We start from the raw sequence: 19,630 nt of genomic DNA, 5'->3' as shown, positions 1-19,630 counted from the left end.
GAAGAACCAAGTTAGAGTAGAGATTTGAATGTCAAAGTTCAATGTCCAATACTTAATTTATAATGGTTCTAGGTTCTAATAGATTTTAAATTAAAACAAAAGGGCTAGCTCTAATTGATTTTGATTTTAGAAAAAGGAAAACATCAATTCCTCTTTTCAGATTAGATTGGAATGCAAGAAAAAAAATCAATTAACAAAGCTAAAGAAAGAGAATATTAAATATGCACACTTAGCTTAAATGAAGCACTGACTTATCTCTCAGAAGACCGAATTAAATTGACTTGAATTGCTTGTTTTATTCTGAGATTCATGCTCTATTTATAGGTGAACAAATCATGTCTTCGACTGGTCTAAGGACCTCTACGACTGATCGTAGAACCAACAGATATTTAAAAATTCGGGCGCGATAAGATTTGGCAGTTTCACAACTGGTCGTAGGTCTCCTTTGACTAGTCGTAGGTGGCCGAATTTCAACGCTGTTCTTTGAGTCGTAGGTCTACGACTGGTTGAAGATGCGGTCGACACTGTTCCTACGACTGGTCGAACAGTCCCCAGGACTAGTCGAAGCCTAACAGAAAATTTTTAATTTTTGTAACAAACTTACAACTGATCCAGGAAATGTTTAGACGGGTCGAAGCAGTGCTAGGACTAGTCGAACAAAGTCTAGGACTAGTCTTAGAACAGTCCAAACTCACTGATATAAAACATATGAATTATATATCCAAAATGGCCTACTCTAAAGGTCAACCTAAGGTCAGTCATACCTCAATAGTGAAGTAACGACATTGAAACTTTAGAGACGAGTGACCTTGGAAAGTAATGGAGCTTGAAGTCTTGATGTCATTTAAACTTGAGAGCTCTTTGAGATCTTGAGATTGAATTGAAAGCTTCTTGAGATCTTGAGTTTGAACTTGAAAGCTTCTTGAATCTAGTCAAACAATCTCACTTTCTCGAGTCTTGACTTATGAACAGTGCTTGTTAATTAAAGTTGATCTTGAGTAGAGCTTTGTTCTTCATATATCCAAGCTTCATAGTAGTGTCTTTGGCACCACAAATTTGACAACACAAAGGGCTATAAACTATGACACTTACAATAGCTACCTGAGCTTCTACCTCAGTCGTCTTGAGCCTCGCCTTAGCCTCCCCAAGCTTTGCCTTTAGCTTCCCATTATCAGCCTCCCATTGAGCCAACCTATCAGAAGTTTCAGCTAGAAGCTTCTTCGTCACCTTTAGTTCGGTCTCTAGGGTTGAAGCACGGGCTTCCATATTAGAATGGGTCCGCTCAGACATAAATGCCACAATATGAGACTGTTCGGCTTTATCTCCCTTTGGCAGACACCTCTGTTCGCTCTCCCATGCCTGCTTCTGCAACTGCACGATGTCACGGTGCACCTACAGCATGCAAGGAGCGAACTGCTGAAAGAACAAGGGAAGATATCAAAAACCAAACAGACAAAAAAACAACAAGATACTTAGAGAATTCACTTACTATGAGGAAACTCTTTATCAAGGACCCAAGGATAGTGTCTGGGGTGCAGTCCAATGAGTGAAAGAATACCTTTTTAGGCAAATTCCGTTCCGCCCAAGGAAGGAGATCTCATATGACTTCACTAACTATCTTGGAAAGACGTTCTCCCCCCTCCCGAGCCTCAAAAGGCCTGGCGGAAGGCCCGTTGGCCTCACCAGCCTCTACGTACCGAGTCTCAGCAGAAGGCTCGGCAGCCCCCTGAACTTCTGCGGAAGGGACCTCCTCGCGGATGATCGCATCAACCATCTCCTCAGCAACAACATGGGTAGACTCTATGGTTGTCGCCTCTTCTTTAATCTCCACAATAGTGGGAGATGAAGGACCGACCCTCCCCTTACTCTTAGAGGTCGTCTTCTTCTTCTTTGCCTTCTTCTCCGTCACAGTTTCTTCGAGAGAATGTGCCTTATGCTTGGAGATGGGTTTCAACAAGGGGCTAGCTTCTACAATCGGAATGAAAGAAGAGTTAGCCACAAGTTCGTGAAATTTTTTTCAAGTCTTAAAGGTCGGAAAAGGTTCTTACCTGTGAGCTCAGTATCAAGGCCTGACTTCAACAAGAGCTCCAATTGGAGAAGCTTTCTCCAAGATAGATCTTCCTCTTTCAATGCCCTCGCTCCTTGAACTTGAGCAAGAGGTCCAATAGCTAATATAGGGGGGTATTTGGGAATAACTGCGATAGGGGAAAAGTCAAATGCGAATAGTCAAGAATACTTGAGGCTGACTAACTAAGAAACAATCAAATAAGAGCTAAGTCTGAGAAAAGCTGACCTAGAGTAGTAAATGCGGTAAAGACAAGACTACGATGAAAGGTCAAGTCTGCCACTTCCCAACTGCTAGAAGCCTAGAACCACTTGCTCCTCCAGTTTTCATTAGAGGTTAGGTCATCCGTGATAACACTTCCTCCAATCCCCCTCTAGGAAAAGAGATAGTACCAGCCTTCGTAAAAATGGTTAGATTTCAGCTGGTACATATGAAGGAATTGTAGGCCCCATATCCTAGACCGTACCGTCCCATAGACTTCCACGGTCTTCCCGGTCGAATTTCGGCAACCTTCGATCCTTAACCAGTATTTGCGCACGACCCTGCATCACACACCGTCAACTCAAGTCAATTCAACCCGAGACTTGTACCCCTATGACCGTGCTGTCGCCACGGTTCCGATGCCACGTCTTGCGCGCTGATCCGATACTCTGGCTAGGAAATGTGGGCCAGCGTTCGGTGCGAGGAAAATATCGCGCGTGCGAATTACGAGAGAATCTCTACAAGATATCACCTCAATCAATCAATCAATCCATCCCATTATGTCAAGTACATGTCAAGTACACATCACCTCTCACCCTTCCCCAAGCAACCTCCAAAGTCAAAAGTTTCTTACACAAGCCATACTTTCTTACACAAATTACCTCAAAAGTTAAAAAAGGGCTCTTACACCCATCACTCACCACATCAACACATCCATCACCCATCTCTCTCTCTTTACAACCCTCACTCTCTCACTTTGTCAAACTCATTTCCAAGCAACCAAAATACCATACGTCCAAGCCTTCCAAGCCCTCCAAGACAGCCACAAGTGTGGCCCACTTTCCTACCCTCTCATCTCCCATCTTAACCATCCAAACCCCATCTCCTCCGTTGAGATCGAAGCTAAGGAGCAAAGGAAGCCAAGGGAGCAAGAAGATCGAACGGTGGGTGCTTCTATAGGCTAGTTTTTTTTATTTTCATGATGGGCCAAGTGAGGCATACCGATCGATGGTATGAATCTCACTTTGGACCCTAGGTGTGGCCGATGGCCCACCTTGATCCACATGATCATTCCATGATGGGGCCATTCTCCATGAACCCCATCATGATGTTTATTTCTTTTTTTACATGGCTAGAGGTCATCTAGACCTTCCATCTTTGTGGAGAAGGGATCTCCACCAGTGATCTTTTATTTGTTGGGCCCACGTGTTAAGGGACCCACTTGATGTATGATTTAGTGCAAGGGAGGGCTCATAGTGGCGGAGCCCTTCATCACGTGTGTCCCACTCTCTCTTTCCCTCTCTCTCTCCCCCTCTTTTTCTAATTTTTTTAATGTGATGATGATGTGGTCATGTGGCCCATCAGGATGGACCCCACCATGAGGCAGGTATTTTATCAAAGCCATTTATAAGAGGTGCCCACTTTAAATGAGTTGTACCCACACCATACATCATTTGGTGGCCCACCTAAGCAGGGCCCACCTCAATGCTTGTGCATGGTCAAACCGTCCAGCGTCCCTGGACGCTGGACAAAAAGGGAAGACCCAAATATTATCTTGTTTCCAAGCTTATGGGGTGGCCCACTTATATAGGCCCCACCTTGATGTATGTATTCAATCCAAGCCGTCCATTCCATTCTCCAGATTATTTTAGGCGTTGAGCCAAAAAATGGGGCCAATCTGACTTTCGGGCGGGCTATAGCATGGCAAACAGCAGGTTTATCGTTGAAATATCTCCTGTTGTTTCTATACACCGAAATATGCTCAATATTGGGCTTATTTTGCTTATTTTGAGCCATGGAGGGCCATTGGACAGGGTGTATTCACCTAATGTGGGCCCCACTTGAGGAAAACTAGAAAATAAAAAAAATAAAAATAAAATATATATACATCACAGCAGTAGCAGGCGCTGCTACTGTCAGAAGGCAGCAGGCGCTACCTACGCTGGTGGACGGACCGACGGACGAGCACGCAGACCCACGGCCCCAGCCGTGGGCCCCACCGTGATGTGGGTTGAGCAATCCACACCGTGCATCTAGTGGGCCTCCTTTTGGGTGGTGGGCCCCCCGAAAACCAGCCTCATCCAAAGCTCAGGTGGCCCACATGTGAGGAAACAGTGGGATTGGGTGGCTGCTATTAAACCCTTTTGGGTTCTCACTCAGCGGTTTAGACGAAAAATAAATATTACGGTAGGCCCCATGTGGGGCTACACCTGATGTGTGTGCTAGCCAGGCCGTCTAGGGCCTGGACGATCATGATTTTTTTTATATTATATTTTATATATATATATATATATATATATATTATATGGTATAGTGTATAAATACCATATATATATATAGTATATATTATATTATATATATTGTACATAGTATGTAGCAGTCCAGGCAGTCCAGGGCCTGGACGTGGATATATTATATTTTATATAGTATATATTATATTATATATATTATATATTATATTATATAATATATACATAATGGTGGGCCCTACGTGGGACCCACCTCTACCATTCTAGTGCAACTATAGCACATGTAATAGGTATATAGCTGCCCCTTTGACGGCAGGAAGCCCACAAGCCCCACATTGATATATGTATTTTACACCATTCATTGTTTGAATGGTGGGGCCCACCATGATGCACATGCTGTATCCATACCATCCAAACATTTTGAGATACCATTTTATGGCATGGGCAAAAAGGATGAATCAGATCTAAAGTTTAAGTGGACCCCACCATTTAAATGTGGACCGTGACATCTACCGTTCAACTTCTAAGGGCAGCAGTAGTTTCCAATTTAGTTGATAATTGTTTTCATTTCAACTATCTTTATGTTAACTTGTGAATGGGTCAAATTTCAAATATATATATATATATATGAGGGTGGGCCCGATTTGACATACCTGAGGCCCATTCGACTCGGCCTATTTGATCGGCCCATAGGATTAGGCCCATCCTGATGTAGTTATGGCCTATCCATTGAGGCCCACCTTGATATATATAAAGCCCATGTCATAAGGCCCATTTGATGTAACTAAGGCCCATGGGTCGAGGCCCAATAGGATGTACACAAGTCCATTACAATGTATAACCCCACTATAGTTTGAGTAATGATGTTTATGACAGTCGTACCTTGGGAGCAATGTTGGTTTGACGTCCACATTGTAAGAATAATGTTGGTTAAATGACCACATTATAATTCTCCCTAGGGCCCATTGTTAGGCCCATACTTGTAGGCCATCTAGGCCTATCTTCGTTATGAACAACGTCCATCACCATATAATATGTTTAGTATAGTTCCATGATTCATGATCATACGCATCATATGTATGCTTGATATGAGAAGTGACTGATAATAGTATATGGCTTTAGGCAGATTGTTTAGGGGCTCCTGGATAGGCGATGTTGCCTTACATGAGCGCACGATATGCGTAGGATTGTTGTATGACTGGATAGTGTGATTCATGCATTCGCATTGTGTGATATGGTTACTGTATGCCCTAGCGACATCAGGGTCGTAGCCTCCATAGACGTATCGTGGTTGGCAGGATTGGATACCAAAAATCTTGTTCTACATGGGGTTCTATAGATATCCCTGGGTGAAAGTCCCTAAACCCTTATGGTACTAAGAGGTTACTCCAACGTTTAGACCGAGTGGGTGCATAAGCGCCGAGTGCCGATTACCAGACGGTTGCGCTTTCCACTGTGTCGTGGTCCGTTGAAAGGGGGTGCGGCCTTACCCAGCCGAGAGGAGGGGGCAAAGCTAGGCTGAGTCTGACCAACTCGAGGAATGGGTGCGCTATTGACGAGCCGAGCCCAATATTGACAGGCAGACAATGAGGTCTTTTTCACTCACCTTATTGCGCGCGATGGGGTGGCAATCTGGCTTGAAGTGTACTAGACCCCGGTGATATTCCAGAGTTGAGCTGTATTGATATGTGGACTTAGATGAGGATTCGCATGCTTGAGTTGCATTTTGCACCGCATAGCCTTGATATGGCCGACATCATTCATGCCTTGCACCGCATAGCCTTGGTACGGCTAATAGCATTCATGGATTCATCAGCATATTCCACATTACTCTGATACTGCATAACTACTACCTTGCGCACACACTTTCACTGCCCTCTAAGCTTTCCATAAGCTAATGCACGACTGTTGTGTGCAGGTGATGTTGGAGCACAGTAGCATTGAGCCAGGAGCGCTTTGCAGATCATCTTGGAGCTTTTTATTTATTATCATTGTATTTCCCTTTATGCTCATTGTACTTTTAAAGTTTTTGATCATAGTGGAAATGTGATGGAGTTTTTGGTTGATTTTTGTGGGTTATGCATTTGGTTATGCTTATTACGAATCAAACTGGTGTTGAAAATCCTCCTCATAGCATCCCAGGATCGGAACCTGGCGAATGGGCAGTAGGAGCCGAGAATGGGGTTCTACGGAGGCTGTCGGTGCCGGATTCAGGGATCGGGAATTTTGTGAGCCTGGTTTCCGAGTTTGGGGCGTGATAGGAATTCCTTGACAGTAAGCTCGGGTTGCTCGAGCTTGGACCAAAGGATGACACGGCTGATCAATGTCCTCCATGCATTAAGGATCAACTGCCCCGGGGTGAAGTCTAGATAACCAAGCACCCGCCTTACCATACTCTATACAGGGAGCCTTAAGCCGCATTAGAGAGCGACCTAAAAAAAGGCAAGTGCCCCCTTTGGAGGACAAGTAGGGAGTTCATCCGGGAAAGGGACCCGAAGGACCACTGACTTTGGTATATGATATCCCGACCTAATCCAAACTAGGTCGACCTCATTTAGGGTCGACCTTATGGGACCCTTCGCCCAACTCTACTATCGAGAAAATGCCACATGTCATTCTCCTATTGATCAGATGACGAAATAGTGACCTAACATGTTACATGGTCTCTAGCCACGATATGACACCTCAACTATGCCGTACATGATTACTGGCACACCTCAACTCCCATACTGGCTGCCATACTTAGCATTTATAGCAGAACAGTTCGACCTAGTAACTTCAGACCTACTTCCCGAGTCTATGCAACCGACTCGAAAAGTAGGGGGGCTTATCATTAGGGGAAAAATGGAGTGACTCATGATAAGGGATCGAACTAACAACTAGCATGGACCAATGGCTCAAGCTCTACATGGATCACAAGGCCCTCTTAGGTTGCAAGGCCCTCTTAAATTGAAAAGTTAAGGGTCATGTCGATTAAGCCCGAGCTACTTGAAAAATAACCACTAGTGAGAAATGTCGAACATAATATAGGTCGGGATGACCACAGGTTAGTATGAACATAGGACGGAATGACCTCCGATGAACTTCAGAGCTATCAAAGCCGATGACCACAAGGACATTACATGCTTGCCTGGTTGGCTTAGTCATCGGATGATGTCAACCCTTTAATAGCTCAGCCAACTTATCTTTAAGGAGCCACCGCCTCCCCATTCCGACCTACTTTATAGGTCGGGCAAGTTCATCTATCCCCAACTGACGACCGAGCTTCTCCAATGGAAAGATCCAAGATCCACTCGGATAATCCTAGAGGGATAAGACCAAGATCCCGAGAATCACGGGGAAATTCCCGTCCCTTAGGGACTCCAGCTAAATCTACATCTACCAAAACGACGGACAATCCTCCAATAGAATGATCTTCACTCACTTATAAATAGGGAGTCCCCTAATGGCAAAAGGTACGCAATACACATTTTGGAACCCATTACGTTATGTTGCTACAAAGACCCGGATGCCTGACTTTGGCATTAGAGGGTCCCTTGTACTAGCCAGGTCTCCTTTATCAATTCCTGTATGGGCATTCAAAGGTCAAGGAAGGCTCCATCCAAAAACTGTATCAACAATTGTTATGGGTAAAAATGGATTAGCCACTAAGAAAAAGCCAGCTCAGACATATACACACAATGCAGGGAGGTCAGCTAGTGTTAATCATGACCAATGAGCTCCTAAACGGCCAGGGAAGAATACTTTGTTACATTTCATGGAATGACCCCGAGTTTGACCATCGGTAGAAAGAATATTTCTGCCAGATGTCGAGCTCTTCCACGAACTCATACATTTCTGAGCTGATGCTAAGAACATCTCTTGGAAAAGGGGACCTAGAATACGACCCCATGTTGCACAACAAAATAAAGAGGATGGTCATCCATCTATTTTCTGCCAAGGAAAGGAGCTCGGTCTTAGTCCTTCAACATACTTTTAAGAATAGGTCGGCAGGTCAGCAATCTACCTATTACAAAGCCTGATCATGACTTACTAGAGGATTCAGGTTGGCAAACCACTCTCAGGCATCCTTATAGGTCACCTCGGCCTCTTATTACATGCTCCTACCCCTTCCGACATGGTTCAGACTGTAACTACGTAAGATGCCAGCCGAAGATCCTGAAAGATGAACGAAACATGGATCCACCCGAGATCTCCGCCGAGGATCCCAGAAGATATCTATGACAAAAACGAGATTCAAGTCCCTCTACAATACAGAAATTTTCTCTATGCCACAGCCTTTCCTCAACTATAAATAAAAGCACTCCTAATAGTGAAAGGTACACACACATTCTTGCCTAGAAAATACACCCAAACCCTTTACGTTCTACTAGAACTAGTTTTCCTGTCTGACTTTGACATAGAGGGTCCTCTCTTGTTGTCAGGGTCTTCATCTTTGACTTATTTTATAAGTCTCAAGTGGTCTAAGAAGGATGACTGGATTTCTACATCAACAGTTTGGCACCGTCTGTGAGAAGACGTTAAAAGTCGTTCTCATTCCATTGTGCTTTAACAATGGCAATGGGGAGAAAGAAAGCCCAGATCACCACCGTTGTGCCTAGCCCTACATTGCTAAAATAATCTCTGGATTATCAGGACTCATATTCCTAACCTCAGGCTGATTCTGCACCAGTAGGCCCGGCGCATCGATCCTAGAACCAGGGAGGTCGGCTCATCTCTCTAAAACATCGAGTTAAAGCCTTAACCAACAACATCGATCAGATAAGGAGAATGTTAAAGTGACAAGTACCCCCTCCCGGGCAGGGGGCTGAAGAAGTTATCGCTCAAGCCTTTGACTGACACCATGAGTTAGAGAAGAAGAAGCATGACAAAGCTCCCGAAACCACGACCGAGGTGATGAATGAGAACGAGGACCCCTGGGAAGCTGAGCTCAATGAGATACGAGGTCAGATCAGTGACATACAAGATGCTTACCACGCTCATGCTCCGACCTCAATAGAAGTTATGTTGGAGGAAACGAAGCCACCCTTCACCACCGACATCATGCACGGTCAGCTCCCATCTAGATTCTGGATGCCATAGATCGCTCCCTACTCTGGAGCCACTGAGCTTGTTGAGTAAGTGGAATCTTTCAGGGCATGGATGGAGCTTCATGGTGCATTGACTGTAGTAATGTGCCAAGCATTCTCCCTAACTCTATCAAGGGCAGCTCGGAAATGGTTTCGACAGCTGAAGCTGTGGTCCATTAACTCATTCACACGGCTTAGTAAAGCTTTCATCACTAACTTTATCGAAGGAAAAGAAAGGTTGAAACCCACAACTCACCTCAGCGTCGTACAGAAAGAAGACGAATTGTTAAAGGATTATATTAAGTGCTTCAACCTGGAAGCGATGAAAGTAGATGGATATTTTGATCTGATCGCCCTAGCCGTAATGATGGTCGACCTGAGGGAAGGGAGATTCCTCTTCTCACTTGGTAAAAATCACCTGACAACATTGGTCGATCTCCTCAATCAAGACTAAAAATACTCCAATGCCGAGGAACTTTTCAGTTCGTGAAAGGCTACTCGAAACAGGGGAGGCTCGATCTACGAGAAACGGCCCAAGGAAGAATAAGCACCATCTCCCAACAACAAGCAGAGAGTGAGGTAGAGAGACGATAAAGAAAATAGATCCCAACGATGTTAGGGCATTCCCTTTTATAAGAGCAGCATTTGATGCCCACACCCATTGCGGCAGCTAAAACAGCTCCTCAACACCCATGCACGGACACATGGAGCCCTCTTACTCACTGGCTAACCCGACTCCCCAGAAGACACCACGCATCAACACCCCATGGGTTAGAAGCCGAGGAGGCGTGCCGTCATCACACGTGACTTCGAGTGGCGCGCATTATCTTGAGTGCATCGTATCATGATTGCAGATACGCTTTGATTCCCATGCACGCCACCTCACTCTGCGTTGATGATGGCCAAGCCCCATGCCTAATGTGTGAAAATGTCCGACCTCACCTAAATTAAACCTATTTTCTGAGCACGCTGCGCAAGCTTGAAAGTAGTGGGCTTACTATTTTGGGTAAAAAAAGACTAGTTATGAAGGAAAAACTAGCTCAGACATATACGCACAACGCAGAGAGGTCGGACAGAGATAGTTATGACTAAGGAGATCCTAAATGGCTAGGGAAGAACACTTTGTTACATTTCACGGAATGACCCTGAGTTTGACCATCGGTAAAAAGAATCTTTCTGTTAGACATCAAGCCCTCGCAGACGTTGAGCTCTTCCACGGACTCATACATTTCTAAGCTGATGATCAGAACATCTCTTGGAAAAGGGGGCCTAAAGTACGACCCCATGTTTCACGACAAAATGAAGATGATGGTCATTCATCTATATTCTACCAAGGAAATGAGCTCGGTCTTGGTCCTTTGCACGACTTCCAAGAACAGGTCGGTAGGTCGACAATCTACTCATTACAAAGTCCAACCATGACTTGCTAGAGGATTCAGGTAAACAAATCACTCTTAGGCAGCCCTATAGGTCACCTCGGTGTCTTACTACATGCTCCTGCCCCTACCGACCTGGTTCTGGCTGTAACTACCCGAGATCTTAGCCGAGGATCCCGGAAGATGATTAAAACATGGATCCGCCTGAAATCTCTGCCAAGGATCCTGGAAGATGTCTACAACATAAACGAGATTTGAGTCCCTCTAAAATATAGAAATCTTCTCTACGTTCTCACCTCTCCTCAACCATAAATAAGAGCACTCATAATGGTGAAAGGTACACACACATTCCTACCTAGAAAATACACCCAAACCCTTTACGTTCTACTAAACTTAACTTACTTCTCTAACTTTGACATCGGAGGATCCCCTGTTGCACCTAGGGTTTCCATCTTTGTCTTGTTTTGTAAGTCTCGGGTAGTCTAAGAAGGATGACTAAATTTCTAGGTCAATATATATATATATATATATATATATATATATATATATATATATATATATAAGTGAAAATTCTGGTGAGCCCTCTAGGTTGTCAACGATGGGCTCTCAATCCAACTGTGTGGTCCAGTTAAGCCTTGGATCTAATTCATCTTTGGACTAATGCTCTACGATAAATTGGGAAAATGAATGGAAGGTGTGGATCTAATGCATATATCTCATGGTGGGCCCACAGCGTTCTAGCCCAAAAAGCAACGGAGACGCTGATTGCTACAGGGACCTCTGGACGCTGACAGCAAAGCTTCCTTTGAACATTGATTTTCCCTCCTCTTTTTTTCTTTATATAACTAATATAAGTGGGGTGCGTGGGGGTGGTTTACACACACTAGTGACGTCCATTTAAGTGACATTTTAAATGAATATAAACGGAGGTGCATTAGTTGGTGTAGGTACGTGTCGTGCGAAGATGAGCGCTGATGCTCCTTCTTAATCTCCAAGTTGTACGAACGGTTCAAAGGAGATTAATATTACATGGGCCCACAATGATGTATCTGTTAATCTATTTTTCAAGATCCTTTTAGAGTACTATCCAAAAAATGAACCATATCCAAATATGAAATGGACCACACCACAAATAGCAGCAAAGATAATGATTTTCACCATCGTAGGGCCCACCATAATGTTTATTTTCTATCCAATCTGTTCATAAGGCCACAAAAACCTCGATGCAGAGGAAAAACAAATTTCATATTAATCTAAAACTTCTGTGAACCTTAAAAGGGTTTCAATGGTAGACATTCAATCTCCCACTTCTTTTTTTTCAGTGTGGTCCACTTGATCGTTATATTTTCCTTAATTTTCATCTCAAGCCTTACATCGAGCTCACAAAATGGATGGACGGTTTGGATATAACACATACTTCATGATTGGACTCACAGAACTTGCTGGCGTCAATACACCGCCTATATAGCTGGTGTGTGGTACACCGGCCAATTCGATTCCAATAAAAACATCACAAAAGTCCCATGGTGAGGTCACATCTCTGATGAAGATGATATTAGTGGTGTCATTTCACTCAGGTCTTTGTAACCGTACGGACAGGTTAGATGGATGATAAACATCATGGTGGGGCCACTGTCGGTCACAATCCTTACATCAAGCTGGTATTTTTTGTTTTCCCTTCATCCAAATCATCTCGTCATCGTGGTTGGTCTAGATGGCATGTGACCCACAAATGGGGCCCATAATAGTGGGTGTCATGGCTACATCACAAGGAAGAATAACAAATAATCAAAGTAATGGAAAAGTGAACGGACGTAGTCACATCGAAGATTTTGATCAATGGTTGAGATGGAAGTATGGCCCACCAAGATCACCTCTCTCTCTACTTAGTGTGAAAAGGATGAAAATGGGGTGGAAATATTTGTAGAATCATAACTATGAGTAGGGGTGAATTGGGGTTAGGTTAGAAATTTAACTATGGTTAGGGGCTTAGGGTATGAGTGAGGGATTTAATCCATAATTAGGCCTTAATGATGATTAAAGGAGAGCATGGGATGGTATGGCATGATGAGGTCATGGTTAGAGTGTGGTATGGAGATGTAAAGGAAAAGTTGACTTTGTGGTACACATGAGAGAGGTGGTGTAATGAATGGTGATGTCATGGTAGGTAGTGTTGGGATTCCTTCACATATGTGACTAGAGAGGTATGTGTGATTGATATATGTGAGAGATGTGTAAGTTTTCCAGGTGTGATGCCGTGCACAAATGAAAGATGAGAAGTTTTTCGTAGTGTATCTCACTAACAGAGTGTTACACGGATGCGCGGGTGGCACCTCCGCGACTGCGGAGATGGGGCGGTCGATATGACAGGTGTCTTGAGGTCTCGAGATTCTGGTCAGTCGGGTGCACACTATGCACGGCCATTCCATGTCTCACCAAGGGCACTAGACATCACGTAAATAGGCATAGAAAATGTATGGAATGGATGGCGCCTTACATAGTCACTTAAACTTGTACTTGTTATACTTTCATGGTTGACTAGCCACTTGAGATTGCATGTGGATTTTGCCTCAATTGGTTGTTTTTTCCTAATCGCCAGCAGAATGTGCATCCCATGCTGATGTGCATATGCATGCATCCATACTTTTAAATAAGATTGCATTATAAATTATTTTACATATTTTTTATTTAAAACTATACTTGGCTAATGTGATTGTGTGTAATCTTGAGGGGATTTCACAATGAGTTGACCACTCAAGCTTTGAATTCGACAACTGTACAAATGGTGTAGGTGATTTAAATGACACTTATGTTTAGACTGATAAGGAGAACACTAATATCATAGATAAATGGTTGTATCTACCCTACGAAGAGTTAGGCGATCTTGCAAATCAAGTTTAGTTGCATTTTATTTTCATTTCTATGTTAAGTTGTTTCATTTTTGTAATTGGTTTAGACTTGAGACAATGGTTTGTATAAGCCCTAAGGGCAGCCACTTATGTATCTGGGATGTATAGTTGGACTTTTACTTTTTGTATCATTTGTCTTTCTCCCATTAGAGTGCTCATACTTATAATATATATAGTGAAATGTTGGTTATCCTTGAAGGTTAACACCCAGGATTTTGAAAAATGAATACCAAACTTGAGTTGCAAAATCCAGGGCAGTACACGTTACTACTGCACATCTAGTCAAGTTCTGGTTTGTTGTTGAAAAGGGATTAGGTTTGATTTGGTTAATTTTATTATTAATATTATAATTATATTACATTAAAAGAGCAAAGTTGAACTTTTGGTTGAAATGCACTTGTGTCCCCAATTTAGATGTAGCACAAGTCAATAATAACATTTTTTTCCATCCCTACATTGAGGCCACTGATCAGATGGATAGGATTTTATAACCTACTCATGCTCTGACAAATTCTCCATCCAAAGTAGGAAAAACTAGATGAACAGTCCCAAGTGCTAAGTCACCTTATTGCTTATACTGTGGAGCCTATAAGAGAGATTGCTCTCTAATGAAGCATCCACATAGTATTTGTGGACTGGAATGCTCTAGCACACTTGCTCTAGGCATTGTGGAAAAAACAATCTTTAAGGCCACCATATTTTATATACAAAATTTACTCCATCTATCAAGTTTTATACTCGATATCATAGCATAAGGCAAAAAATCAGCTAGGTTCATGACTAGAATGGTCTACACCCTGCAAAGATGGGATGCCAACAATAATTTTGTCTGTGGGGGTACCACACGGGTTTAACTCACAATAATAAAGGGAAGATAGAAAAGATCAGCCAAAGACAAAACTCAAGCAAGTCAGATTGTTAGTCTATATATTTTTTTACCGGGATGGTCTACTGAATTTATAGTAAAAGTCATGGCCACCTGATTTACGAAGCAAATCCTACGTATAATACGGAGGACACGCAGAGCTGGTGTGCTATATAGAGAATGGTCCCCGTCGTGGCCAGTTGATGTTCCATCCTTTGATCTGAGATATACAAATCAATGGTTAAGATGAAAATACACCAATAGTAGGAATTCAACAAAAAGAGGGCTCCATTGGATAGGACTCTTCCAACGTAGAATATTGTTGGGATTGGTAATAATTCCTAGCATGTCCAGCAACCGGGATTCCACCTCCAACCCTAAGGGGCCTAGCCCTTTGTGGACCCACGGGTTCATTAATTATGGCATAGCTTGTGGTATGCCATGCCAAGCTTGGGCTTTAGGCCTTGTAAAGTTGGGCCGGCTAGGCCTAGCCTAGCCCCACTTAAACCCAGAGGTGTTTTATTAAGCCATCACATGAGTAGATGATGTCATCTCACATACAAGAACCATTTAGGGCACAATGTGTGTGAGATCCAAGCTCCCATTTGGTGAAACTGGTTAGACCTGTGGGTTTAAAAAAATCAAGACATGTTTCATTTCGTAGGTGGGCTATATAAAAAAGTAACAGTTGGGTCTATGTTAAAAACAAATCAAGGGATTAGAAACATTTTGGGTGCCAATTTTTTTTTAGATCAAGCTCATATCTGTATTTTTCCTCCCTCCAACTGTAAAAATAGACAGCAAGTAAATGTTACATTGGACCCTAAGAAGCTTTTAATGGTGGGCGTTTAATCACCACAGTTTTCCTGTGGTGAGGTCCACCTAAGATTTGGATCTGGCTCATTTTTCGGCCATGCCCTAAAATAATTATCCAAAATGGATGGACAAATCACACACATCATTGTGGGGTCCACAGAGCACCACCCTACTACTGGTATTGTCAAAATGCAATCTGGGTCCACCTAAATGAGGTTACATGGCAGAGGATCAGCTGGTAGTGGCCCCTCAACTTGATGGTTTTTTTTTTTTAATCTCATACTTTCATGAATGTGACTTATTTTTAGTCCTATAGCTCATAAATAAGTTCCATTCGGTGGACCACAATATTGGAAAAAGTGTACAGGGCAACGTCCACCCTCCAAACTATTTCTCGCTCACTATCCAAACTGTTTCCCTTGGTGTGGCTCACCTGAATCACGGATGGGCCTGAATTTTAGGACTAATTCTTAAATTTTTTTTTAGCATCCAATAATCTACATGGATTTCAAATAATCATTACCCGGGCCTGAGTAAAAAATCGATGACGCACGTCTCTCTCCCAACTATTTCTAGGACTGTCAACGGGTTGAGCCTAGGTAGGTCACTATTTCAACAAGAAACAAATGTATTCGATTTGGGGAATTGTCTTACTTAATCATAACAAAGAAAATATAGAGAATAGTCATCATGTTTATTCATTCTAGATTCATTTACATCCTTTATTTTCCTTGATTCTAAGAATAAACATTTGAAATTCAAATATTGAATAAACTTGAATATCAAATCCGAATATCATATCCGGTAGCATTTCAGCTTATGATTCATTCATCTCATTAAGAGGAATATTATATGCATATGATCATCCTGCATCTTCTTCTTGAACTCAAAATCATGATTTTGAATCGGAGAAAACTGGAATTGAAGGGAAATTGGCTTGCTGACGGGACATTTTGACATTTTGGACAGCGTCTCGGCTCTTTGATATGGCTACCCGTACAACAAGCTGTGTTTGCGCGGTCGCGCAACACCACAGTGGTTGCGCGGATCAACGTGATGTGCCTTTTGCTTCTTCTCTTCTTCTTCCTCTGAATACCTTCAAAGTCTTCTTCTTCTCTGGAGCATTGGCCCTCTTCGTAATCTTTGTTGTGTCTAAATGAGAGAGGGAGTGGGGTATTTATAGGCCTCCACACATTCGAACCCTCGATCTTCGTGTCATAGGACCCACTTATCATCAGATCTTAGCCATCTAATTTGTTTTGTCCAAACTGACTTTGCGCAGGTGTTAAGGCACAAAAAATATTCCATTTTTACTTCTCTAGAAACCTCATTACATGTCTATTTCATTAGCAGGGGAATTCCATTATGCAGATCCTTCCCAGGGTTGTGCACCCATAGCAGTATAGAAGCCTTGTGAAGCACTGCTCCATGTTAGAAGAGGTTGTGCGCTCCATATTTTGAATAGAAGAATGGATGGCCATCATCTGGTATGAAGGAGTGTATGGGCATCATCTGGTATAGAAGAATGGTTGGGCGTCATCTGGTATGGAGGAGTGTATGGGTGTCATCTAGTAAGGAGAAGGGGTGGACGTTGCCTTATATGAAAGAAGAAGTGGTTGGACACCACTATTCAAGGGGAGGATGTGTGGTGGAAGCCTTGTCTTAAGGAAAGAAGGAAAGGAGGGTTGGACATTGTATGAATGAAGGAGTGGTGGTGATCACCACTATTTAAGGAATGAGGAGGCTGGGAGGCCTATAAATACCCCTCCCCATTCCTCATTTGGGGAGGATGGAAGTTTAGGAGAGTATCATGGAGCATTGTCCGCTCCTCCTCCGGAGAAGGAGAGAGGTGTTGCGCGAATGCGCGCAATGGAGAGAAGGAGAGAGGCGTTGCATGATTGCATGCAATGGAAAGAAGGCCTTTACGCCACTCTCCATGGGACTTTGTCCTAATGCAAGGCCTTTGCGCCACTTCATGTGGGCCTTGTCCTGAAGAAGCCCTTTCGCGCAACCCTCCTAAAGAAACCTCTTTGCGCCATCTTGTATGGAAGGATGTCCTAAAGACAAACCTCTTTGCGCCACTTCTTATGAAGCCTTGTCTTAAGGATAGAAAACTAGGAGAGTGTTGTCCACTCCTCCTTAAGAGAGAGAAAGGCTTTGCGCGACTGTGTGCAATTGAAGTTGGAGGGAAAGGTTATGCACGATTGCACGCAATTGAAGTTGGAAAGAAAGGTGTTGCGCGCATTTGTTTGAAGGGAGCCTTTGTGTGCAACTTTGTGTGGACCCCTATCCTGAAGGGAGCCTTTGTGCGTCACTTTTAAAGGAAGCTTGTCTTAATACAAGCGTTTGTGTGCAACTTTGAGAGGAAGCTTGTCTTAATGCAAGCCTTTGTGCGCCACTTTGAGAGGAAGCTTGTCTTAATGCAAGCCTTTTTGCACCATTTTGACAGGAAGCTTGTCTTAATGCAAGCCTTTGTGCATCACTTTGAGAGGAATCTTATCATAATGCAAGCCTTTGTGCACCACTTTGAGAGGAAGCTTGTCTTAATGCAAGCCTTTGTGCGCCACTTCAAGAGGACTCTCATCCTAATGCATGGTGTGCCATTCTCCATGGACTTTTGTCTTGAAAGAGGGCAGTGAGAGAGAGAAGTGAGAAAGAGAAGTAAGAGAAGATAGAAATTGGAGAATCTCAAAGAGGTCACAAAGGAGACAGAAAGGTGGCACAACAGAATTATGGCACAAGCCAAGTTTGAGAAGCATCTACTGTTTCCTTAGTTGCACAACCGTTCAACTCAAGTTCGTGAAGTTTCAGATTCTCCTAGATTGTGCACTAGTGTTCTTGCCCAAAATACCCCCTTCCTTGATTAGTGCGCCAGTTATCGGATTCATAATGAGAAAGTAAAGGAAATGTGAAGCATAAAGAGAGTTCCAGGAGAAAGAAGAATCTGTCAATGTGACTAAAGGGATGAATGGAAGAATGATTAATGCCTATCACGTGGCCAAATCAAGGTCTTCAAGTCCACACAACCCATCTACCTTTATAATGAACATCAAAAGCATCAAAATGCTACTAAAATTGCCTTTGAGTTGTTTTCTCTTTCATTCATTGTGTTGATTGATTGTACTTTATTTTCAGAATTAAGGGAAATGCGAGGATGCAAATAAACTCAGAATAGAAAACTTTGTGATCATTGTTTCTTATTCTTTCTTTGTTATCATTAAATAAATTTTTCCAAATCGAATGCATTTGTTTCTTGTCGAAACAAAATGGTGTCTCCACTGGGGAATTTTCAATGATAACTTAGAAAATAATCAAAGAACATTTATCACTTTTTGGCATTGTATAAACGCCAAAATGGCGACTCTCAACGGGAACATCCTCCCCTTCATCTTTAAAAATAAAGTAAAATTTTATTTAATCAAAATAACTAATACTCTATTTCGAAAAATAATTATACCGCAATCACTTTTCTCCCAACTATCGTGGTTGTCTACTTCGCACCTAACGGATTCCCAGTAGGTTACATCGATAATACGAGATCGCTACTACAGAAAGTATTAGAAAGGTTAAATCAGTTGTGATCAAGGACGGACAATGCCAAGTAATGTCCAGAGTAGTTTCTGCTTCACTAGTAGCACATCAAGACGATGAAGGACCGATGATAGTGTGTTGGTGCACAAAAATGTACGAAGTTTCTATCTTGCATTGATTTTGAGAGATGAGAAGATATCAGAGACAATGAAGAAAAAACAAAGAAGATTAGAAAGAAAGAATATCTAAAGAAGAATGAAGTAAAGAACAGGAATTCATGTGTTTGCGCCGACCCGTGCAAACTATGATTGGTTGTACGGGGTCGGGCAAATGGTATAGGAGGTTGCTCGCACCTGCACAGTAGACCTTTGTGCCAGACCACGCAAAGGGTATAGGGTGTTGCGCGCACAGGCACAATGGTGATTCGAGCAAGTTGACGAGGGCAGCTGAGATTTGATGAAAGGTGGGCCCACAGCATGCATATCAAGGGTTCGCATGTATGGAGGTCTGAAAAAATGAAACATAGTGACATCTGAAAAATGGAGTGTT

Source organism: Magnolia sinica, chromosome 2, assembly GCF_029962835.1.
Source record: "Magnolia sinica isolate HGM2019 chromosome 2, MsV1, whole genome shotgun sequence".
NCBI classification, from domain to species: Eukaryota; Viridiplantae; Streptophyta; class Magnoliopsida; order Magnoliales; family Magnoliaceae; genus Magnolia; species Magnolia sinica.
This window is presented reverse-complemented; position numbering follows the sequence as displayed.